Source organism: Ctenocephalides felis, unplaced genomic scaffold (assembly GCF_003426905.1).
Source record: "Ctenocephalides felis isolate EL2017-DRISC unplaced genomic scaffold, ASM342690v1 CF-g0.4_SCAFFOLD_01895, whole genome shotgun sequence".
Classification (NCBI taxonomy): domain Eukaryota; kingdom Metazoa; phylum Arthropoda; class Insecta; order Siphonaptera; family Pulicidae; genus Ctenocephalides; species Ctenocephalides felis.
The window spans coordinates 3,841-14,115 of NW_020538049.1; the positions used below are offsets into that span (position 1 = coordinate 3,841).

Here is a 10,275-nt window from a genome sequence, read left to right on the forward strand (position 1 = left end):
CCCCAGTTTGGATGCTTGCTGTTGAAGTCACCACCTGCTAGGAATCTTGTACCTAACGTATCGAAAAATTCTTGAAAGTGTTCTCTCTTTATGTTGTGTCTTGGCGGACAGTAGACAGCTGTGAATGTGAGGTCGTAGGGAAAAGCCTTTACTTTGACCGATGTAGATTGAATATAATTTGTGTTGAAGTGGTTCATCTCATAATGTGAAATGCTTGATTTGACGATAACAGCCGTTCCTCCATGAGCCGTTCCATCCGGATGTGGCGAGTGATAAACGCTGTAAAATGGTACTGAAAAGTGACTGAATTTGGTTAGATGAGTCTCGCTTACTAGTAGAATGTCAATTTTGTTAAGAGACAGAAAAATAGTTAGCTCATTTTTATGTGAAATAAGCCCATTGGCGTTCCATAGTGCGATCCTTAGAAACTTAGCCATTATTTACGGATGTTAGCAAGAGAAGATAGCATGTTTAGAATCACGCTATTTTGGTTCATAAGTTGTTGGAACAAGTTTTTAAATTCTGCTAGAAATTGTGTCAAGATGTTTTCGATTTGGCCATCACTGTTAATGCCCGATGACGTTAGTTGTTTAGCTACCTGCGAAGAACTCAAGTGTGCCGCATAAACCGGTTTGTTTACATTGTTTTTAATTACGTCACTGTAGCTGCGGTCCGAGGTGACTTTGCTTGAATTGGTTGATAAGCCGGGTCGTAAAATTCTAGGTGAAGGATTTGATTCACAGTTTGGCATGGATGAATTAATGTTATTATCGGTTCCGTATTTGCGGGCATATTGTTCTTGATAACGCTCGCAGCCTTTGTAGTTGGCTGTATGACCTTGCTTGTAGCATAAGGCACAAGTTGGTACTGCGTTCTTCTCAATAGGGCAATCTTTTGTGGCGTGGTTTGAGGCGCAGCGGCGGCAGATAAATAACCGGTTGCAAAAACTGCGAGTATGGCCAAGCAATTGGCAACGTCCACACTGAACTATACGTTTTCGCTCGTTGGGCGGTTCGATTTTAATTATGCAGTTGAAGAGCTTGTTTATTTTGTATATTTCTTTGTTATTGGCTTTTGGTTCCAGATCAACAAAGAATAAGTTGCGCGGTTTGTTCGTAATTCTATTACGCGGGTTCAATATGTTTCTGACCTTGTGTCCGAGTTTAGCGAGTGCTGTGGTAATTTCTTCAGTAGTGGTTGAATGATGCAGGAATCTTATTACCACTCGAAACGCCCTATCCTCTTTCAACTGATAAGTGTGGTATTCGGCTTTAGCTGCAGTGAGTAATTTGGCCATTAATTTGAATGTGTCCGAATCCTGACATTGAATTTTCACAGTCTCGTCAGGCAGGCACTTAGTGTAATACTGATCTTGTTGAAAAACTGAGTTAATTTCTTGTTTCATTAATTTAAAGTTATTGACGTCATAGACGAAAATAGGAGGTGGTTTTGAGGAGCGTGGTTGAGATGTAGAAGGGGTGGGATTGTTTATTAGCGGTTCAAACCTGTTATGGGTGTTGATTGCAGTATGGGTATGTTTAAGAGTACCGTTGATTCTTCGTTTTTTTGTATATGAAGGAGTTTGCCATGCAGGTTCATCTTGTTCCATTGATTGATTAACAGAAGTACTATTAGTTTCCGTGATGTCTGAGTTGTTTAAAACATCCAACGCTTGCCCCACTATTGCAGAGGTAGACGGTTCATTGTGTTCCCCCATAATGGGGAACAACTTTTGTTACAACACGCACAAATTTTGATTAATATTTCACTTTTCTGTTCACTTAAATTGTCACAATCAAAACGAAAATAATCACGTCAAATCAACACGAGTTATATACTAGTTGAATACGAGCTGTATGAATACTTAATTTGAACACCTGATAACATTTACCGGGAGGTCTTACCTGCTCGGTAGCTGACGAGCGAATAAAAGTGCAGATATGAGTAGGTGTTTTGGAACCAATTCTTTGCTCACATTGCTCATCTGATAATGATTTTAATTTAAGTTCTTTTAATATTTCAGAAACTGTGAATACATTAGCTTTGGTAAATCCCCATCCTGTTATTTTAAGGTTTTCACCGCCTGGTGTTCGATCTTCTTTCAAATGTATTGGTTGCACATTTCTGGAGAACACAAAGGTGCCCCTGATTTTGATCAAAGCTATGTCGTTACTGAAGCCATTGGTTAGACCAATGTAATTTTCATGAGAAATTATTTTATTAATCGGGAAGAATAATCCTCCTATCGAAAGGTGTTCTGAGCCAACGTGAATTGTGTCCAAACGATCGCTAATAACCAAAAGAAAAAGTTTAACATTAGATACTTGAAAATTAAAGATGTTTATTCAGTATTATTGAATTAATAACTTAATTAAATCGTAGTAGAGAAGACTGAGTACGGTAGTGACAGTCCCCATAACAGCTAAACTATACCGATTTTGAAATAGGGTTCAAAAGGAGAAAAATAAAGAACGTTTGCTCGAACAAGTTTCCATTATTACTTTTAGTCGGTGCCTAACATGATCTTTAAACTGTATTGCTTATGAAAAGTCGAAAGTCAATTTAATTTTTTTTATTAATAACTGTTATTTGTATACAGATAGATTACTTTGGTTATTATTTTGCTGTAAGTTGAATATTCTTAGTTATTTACCAGTAATTAGTTTTTGTTGTAGTGCCCCACAGGTGGGAAACTGCTGACTAAACTTCTTTTGGATGTTTACTGTTGTAAGAGCGATAATCACATTTAAGAAAACATTATAAAATATGTCAAATTTTGTCTTAGCAGTAATTTCATCATCTATCATATAGTAATATTATATTAGAAAAATTGATTTTATTATTTCGTAATCAGTAACTGGTACATTGTACTATGTCTAATATGAAGATTTGTACATACTAATAATTGATATTCTAAATTTTTAATTTTAATATGGTAACCTGTTGTGGACGCAATGGGCCGCTGTCAGTACCCAGTATTCATTCAAAATAGATCCCCCACAAAAGTGGTTTCGGTTGATATCTCTCAAAGATGCCATATAAGGCGCGGATCCTCTTCGTGCATTAGAACCTCCGACAATGCGATTCGTATATTCTGACTGTGCTTTGACTGGATAAATATATAATAAGCATAATTATATCAATATTGATATTGGTTATACATACATATAAATTATATCAATATTAATATTGTTTATACACACACATCAAATATTTCAAAAATAGATATATGTCCTAAGTACATATGTTAGATATGTGGAAATTTAGTAGGTATTTGTGTATTCATAGAAATTTAAAGATATTAAAAAATGAGAAACAAAAAATGTTCACCTAAAATTTCTAACAATGAATTCATATCACTTGTTTTCGTTACAAGCACTTGCAATTTGTTTTAATATCTGAAAATTTAACCCCACTTTCTCATGCAAACCATGTAATGATGATAAGGACCATGTGTTCGTCGATGATAAGGAATTCGATTATTTTACAAAACTAGCTGTAAGTGGAATTCTGTCTTAAGGCAATTAGGGCATCGTGCCTTAAGGCAAATTGCTGGAACTTCCCGTACCAAAAATTATTATTTTTTTTTTAAAACGATTAACATTTTTGAAAAAAATTACTTTGAAAAAATAAGATTTTTGAGAAACTATAAATTGGACAAAAAATTAGTTTTATTTTGAAAAAAAAAATTTTTTTTTTAAAAATTTTTTTTTTAAAAAATTTGTTTTTTTGAAAAAAATTTTTTTTTCTTTATTTTGACATATTGTGGAAGATCTGAACTTTTTTTTCAAAGCAATCGTACTGCTTTAACTACATAGGGACAAAATATAAAGCGCGTAAGCGCCGCGTCGCTGTCTTACGCATAAGCATTGGTACGGAACCGATAGGAATGTTAACAAAATGTATACTTATTGTTAAAATCTCTATAAAATGTCTGATAATTTGATGTGCATATGTCTAATGATCATTTTTGACCGCCAAATGGCTCATTTTTTTACTTTTTCCTCTATATCTCCGAAACCGCTGGACCTACCTTCATGAAAGTTGTATCGATTCTTCATCTTGTCAATACAAATAAAATGTTTTTTGAATTATTAAAATCGGACGCTCCGTTCTCTTAAAACTGAGTTACCGTTTTCGGAACTTTTTGCCCCGTATCTTCGGAACGGCTTGACCTGCCTTTGCCAAAAACTAATCAGCACGTCTCCTTATCAATACGGATCGAATGTTTTTTGAATTATTCAAATCGGTTGATCCGTGTTCCCGAAATCGTCGACGAAAATTTGTATCCGCACATACATACACACACATACATACATACATACATACACACACACATACACACACACACACACACACACACACACACACATACATCCATTTTTTCTAAGGTATGCCAAAATGTTCAGAAACCTCTGAAACGTAAAGATATATAAAAATTTTCATTTTCGATTTTTTTGCGATTACTATAACTTGCCCTACGGGAAGTTAATTACCCAGAGAAGAATTTATAGCATGAAGCTGGGTATAATGTCAAATTTGATTTTGGAAGATTCATTTATATTGTGAAAAACAAATAATATAATATTATTATATTAAGTGTTAAACTGAGAAGATCTCATTGGAGTTCTTGTTAAACATCGCTCTTAAATATTGTCAATTTAGCTCATAGGAATCTTTATGTATTTCTGATTGCTAAATAAAAAAGAGTTAAAAAAAATATTGTAAATAACAAACCAATTGTAACACAACAGATATCACATATCAAACAAACAACTGTCTATTTTCAGTAAAACTCCTAGCTCATTGTAAAAACGTGGATTTTATACTGTTTTACAAAAATTCGTAATCTGGTCCTTTTTACCCCAAAGACGAGGTAAATTGCGATGGCCAGGGGCAAAACAAGTTTAATGTCATGTTTATTTTTAGAGATTTTTTAAAATAATAACTACATTATTCAACTTTAAATTTTATGGATGCATTTTTTACAGGGATAACACTGTAAATAACCTTGATCTGGTATTTTGTCATGAATATTCACCCGTAGAGTTGGAATAATTATTTATTTTAACTTGATTTCATTTCTTACACCTTTGCCAGGGTAGAGGTTTAGTTTGTTCTTGTTTCCCCACGCAGGTGTAAGCTTTTAAAGTAAAGTTATATGAAAAACTGCTGAATCTAATTTAAAGTTAACAATACATTTATTAAAATAATTAAATAAAGCATTCATAAAAATATATTAAGATCTCGTAAACTAAACAACGGTGCTCACGACTACAAAAACTAACAACGAAAGAAAATACTTTTGTTATGGATTTTCAAATATTTGCGTTTATCTTCCAATAACAAGGTCGTAAGAATAAAGGTGATGGTTGGTTTTAAACAGCTTTCCCTCTACTTTCAAATATTGTGGTTAAAAAAATCTTTACTTTACTGATTTTTGAGTTATCGCTTATGGATCTTTTACCGGCGGACCTTTAAGCCCTGCTTTAGCCTATTCATTTCAGGCACATTTTTATATTCATTAAAATTGGTTTATTTATTTATTTAGCAAGCAGAATTCACAAAAAAATTCTTTATGCGTAAATTGAAAATTTATATTTACTGCATGTATAGGTACATCTAAGAAAAAAAACATCAGTTTTTTTAAACATTAAGCTGAAAGCTTTCTTTTGTGGACAACTAAGCCATTTATACAAACAGATTATTAAATTTTACTATAATTCATAAAATTCTACTCATGTGAAATTTCTCTTACCTGTCTTTGCTCGTATGAAGAAATACACTGCCAAAGAATACAAAACTTTTATGTTCATACCTAACACAATATATATTAAATTGTTATATATTAAATGTAATATAAATAATTTTTTTATTATTTATCAAGTAAATTTTGCAAATAATTCGGTATATAACAATAATTTTATAGTACTAGTAAAACACTGCATTATGTCGAATGCAATAATGCAGTAACTTTCATTTTTATTATGGAGTCGAAAGTATATGCAAAGAAATTGTAATACAAGTAAATCATAATATATAAGACACAGGTATTGAAGTGTGTATGGTCACGACAGATCAATCAGTGTTTTAATGTAAAATGCATTTGTAATTCAACTCACTGTTGCATTTTCTCTAATACAAACTCATTTGCACGTGTTTTTATATTTAAGGAGAGGCGCAATATATCTGCACATCAATATAGATATATAATTGTAGAAAGTAAACATCGACTTTTGAAGAAAATTTAGATAGCCACTACAACCTTGTATCGAATTGTAAAATCAGTCTGTCGCCTCAGAGAATGGTTAAAATTTAATACACCTCTAATTACTAATTAATTAATCACTAATTAGTCCACAATTTGAGCTATTTCTAGTGCTACTTGCTAGTATCAATTATGCAGGTACATTTTAGTTATACTATTAATAAATTTTATCATGCCTATCAAATGAGTTTTTATTCATTCTGCATCTTCATATTGTACGTATTATTTACTACAAAATAAATATTCTCTTTTTAAAATACATAAATCTTTTCTTAAACTAGTGGGGTATATGGCATCGTGCCTTATGGTAAATTGCTGGAACTTTCCGTACCGTAACGAAATGTTCGAGAAATACTGAATGATTTCAAATAGATTATTATAAATATTGTAACATTGTCTAATATTTATAAGAATTATATAAACTGAATTGCAAAGTTGAAATTATTTGTTTAAAGTATATTAGAAGTATAGTCAGAATTGAAAATAAAATATGAATTTATTTCGATATACAAAAAAATTTAAAAAAAAATTGAAAAAAAAGTTGAAACAAAAATATTTTTTTTCCAAATCAATTATTTTGTTAAGACAAGCAGAAAGTTTTTTGAATCATTTAAATCAGACGCTTATCCTACAGGAAGTTAATACATAAATCTTTATAAATCTTTGCTCTTATTAATAATATGCATTAGTAGCAATTATAATTAATCACTTTCAATTATATTTATATTTCGATTTTGATTAATTGGGTTCGACAATCAAAACAACTTTGATGCTAGAAATAAAATTATATTCACAACCAAATTATCCAAATCGATGCATTTTAGTGACAATCAACATATCATTTATATTCTTTTTGAATCTTTTTGACCCAGTCTACATAAAGCGAAACTCTTGTAAAGAAATCAGGGTTGCCCAAAGCACAACCTTCCCAGACGAAAGATGTGACTCCAACTTGCTTGCCTTTATAGACCAGAGGACCACCAGAGTCACCCTAGAAAATATATAAATTATAATAATATTATTGTTTAGGTGAAACTTCTACGACTAATATCATGTTTGATAGTTAAATTTAAAACATATATAAAATATACACATTATTTAACTTACCATGCATACACCCTTTTGAGGTGCTCTGAAGGTGCAGAGGTGAGCAGGAAGATGGACACCAGTAATTGCCTTACATTTAGAGTTAGAAAGTGCTTCTACCTGTAACTCTTGAAGAGCATCAGGAACTTCACCATGAGTTTGATTGGTCAATCCCCATCCAGTAATTTTCAATTTTTCACCTCCGCGTATGAAATCTTTGTGCAATTTGATAGGACGAACAGTTTTGCTTAGTTTTATAGCACTAGAAACTTTGATGAGAGCAATATCGTTTTTAAAGCCAGTTGTTTGACCAAAATATTTATCATGGATGATTTCTTCTTCTACATTGTAGTACTCTCCGTCGCCAGAAAGATGATTTGAACCAACGTAAACTGTATCTAGATGACCGCTTAAGAGAAAATAAAAAATAAGAATATATTGTAGATAAATAAGTAGATGTGGTATATTGTTGCTATATGCAATGTTTGTATATATGGCACAACATTTATGAAGCATATGAAAAAAAAACATATTTATGAACAGGGTTATTTAATTTCCCGTTGGGTAAGTTATAGTAATTGCAAAAAAATCGAAAATGAAAATTTTTATATATCTTTACAATTCAAAGCTTAGAAAAAATGGATGTGTGTGTGCGGATACAAATTTTTGTCCACGATTTCGGGAACACGGATCAACCGATTTGAATAATTCAAAAAGCATTTGATTCGTATTGATAAAAAGACGTGCTGATTAGTTTTTGACGAAGGCAGGTGTAAATGTGCCAAAAAACGGTAACTCAGTTTTCAAGGGAACGGAGCGTCCGATTCAATAATTCAAAAAACATTTTATTTGTATTGACAAGATGAAGAACTGATTGTATTTTGGGAAGGCAGGTCAGCGGTTGTGGTATCTCAATAAAAATAAGTTAGAAAAATGTCATTTGTCGGTCAAAAAATGTTTATTGGACATATGTACATCAAATTATCAGATATTTTATATAGATTTTAATAATGTGTACACATTTTGTGCAATTTTTTTGGGTTCCGTACCAAATTTTAATTACGGTACGGAAAGTTCCAGCAATTTGCCTTAATGACTATTATTATCAATTTAAATCGATATATTAGTACTTACTCAGTAAGGCAATGGGCAGCAGTAAGAATCCAGCGTTCATCCAATATCGATGCTCCACAGAAATGGTTCCATTAATATCTCTTAGGGAAGCCATATATGGAGCAGAACCATTTTTGGCATTAATTCCATTAACAATGCGATTTGAGTCAGTTGGAAGTCCTAAAAAATATATACTATATGATACATATTCAATAATATATTTTAAAATAAAATAAATAACTAATTTATGGGACAGACAATATTTAACCAAACCAAGTAAAATGCAACCACTAACCACGCTGGCTCCAATCAGAGCCCCCAATTACAAACAAAATCTTCATCTCCATTTGTTTATTTATTGCTCTGCAATAAAACCGAAAATAACCAAATTTATATGTGGGTCTAATATTTATATGGTTTCAATAGAGATTTCGTGAAACACTTCACTTCAGATCGTCTATTATTTCAATTATAATTGTTAATTCAAGTGTGCTTGATAATGATTTCAATTATAGAAATTTCCAGTAAGTAAACGTCTTATGATATTGATAATCATATCAGTTGAGTTTTATTAGTTTCATTTTCTTAGATTTCTTTTTATATAGCGTAATTAATGAGAACCATATTCAGAATGTAGTTTAGCATTATATCAATATAACAACATTTTTTTGTACATTTAGCTCTGTATCTTTGAAATGGCTGAACCTGCCTTTGCTAAAAACTTATCAGCACATCTCCCTATCAATAGGCATCGAATGTTTTTTTAAACCATTCAAATCGGTTAATCCGTGCGCCCGAAAACGTAAACGAACAAATGTGGACACACAAAACATACACACACATATCCGTTTTTCTGATGTATGCCAAAATGTTCAGAAACGTTAATATCTGAAACGTGAAGATATGCACAAATTTTCATTTTGATTTCGGCCCATTACTTTAACTTACTCTACGGGAAGTTAAATATAGTACTACTGTAATATTCTTATTTGTTAATCAATATACGCAATGATGTTTTTTTATATTATTTGAACATTTTTAAAAATTAAAACACTACAATAAATTTCAAAGAGTTTTGTAAAGATTTATAAAGATTCGTAAAATCGTGTTGCAGAATAGTAAATTTAAATTTCCATTATATTATCATTTTTTGAATTGTTGTTTATTTATGTACCACTTCTTAGTAATAAATAATTAAATATTAAAATTCAAGTTATTTTTCTAAAATCACCGTTATTGTTGAAGTTTTGAAGTTCACTAATTCTGTGGTCAAGATGAATTAATTTCATGAATATAGTAATTAATATTTTACAATATACATTGTGATTTCTTAAATTTTTAATTATTGAATTTTACAATGCTGTCGGTATATTTAATTTTATTTGAGTTGGGATTTTGCATATTATCTACAAGGGTTCATTACAGACTATAAAAATAAAAAATAATTTATTGTATAAAATTCTGAAGATTTTTTTCTATATAAATTTAATGCAATTTATTAAATCAAAATTAAAATAATACTTTTAAATTGTGAATTGTTACATAAATCAGCAATTTATATAGATAATAATCATGTTATAAGAGATAATATTCATACTTACATTATGTTTGTTTAATTGAGCAATGAATTATAATTTTACTAAGAAATTAGAAGTGAACAATAGTTTTAAACAAAAAAAATTATGTTGTATTTCATTTCACAATTTCTAGTATAAATCATTTTAGGATAGTTTTATATCATTTCAATAAAAAGATCTCCTTTTTTAGGACAAATGCATCAATTGATATTTCCTGTAAATAATTACGTT

General features: G+C 30.8%; 1 pseudogene; it reads right to left on the reverse strand.

Moving 5' to 3' along the window:
- Window positions 1-7,038: 7,038 nt before the first annotated feature.
- LOC113380109 lies at window positions 7,039-8,789 on the reverse strand (annotated as a pseudogene).
- Window positions 8,790-10,275: the final 1,486 nt, after the last annotated feature.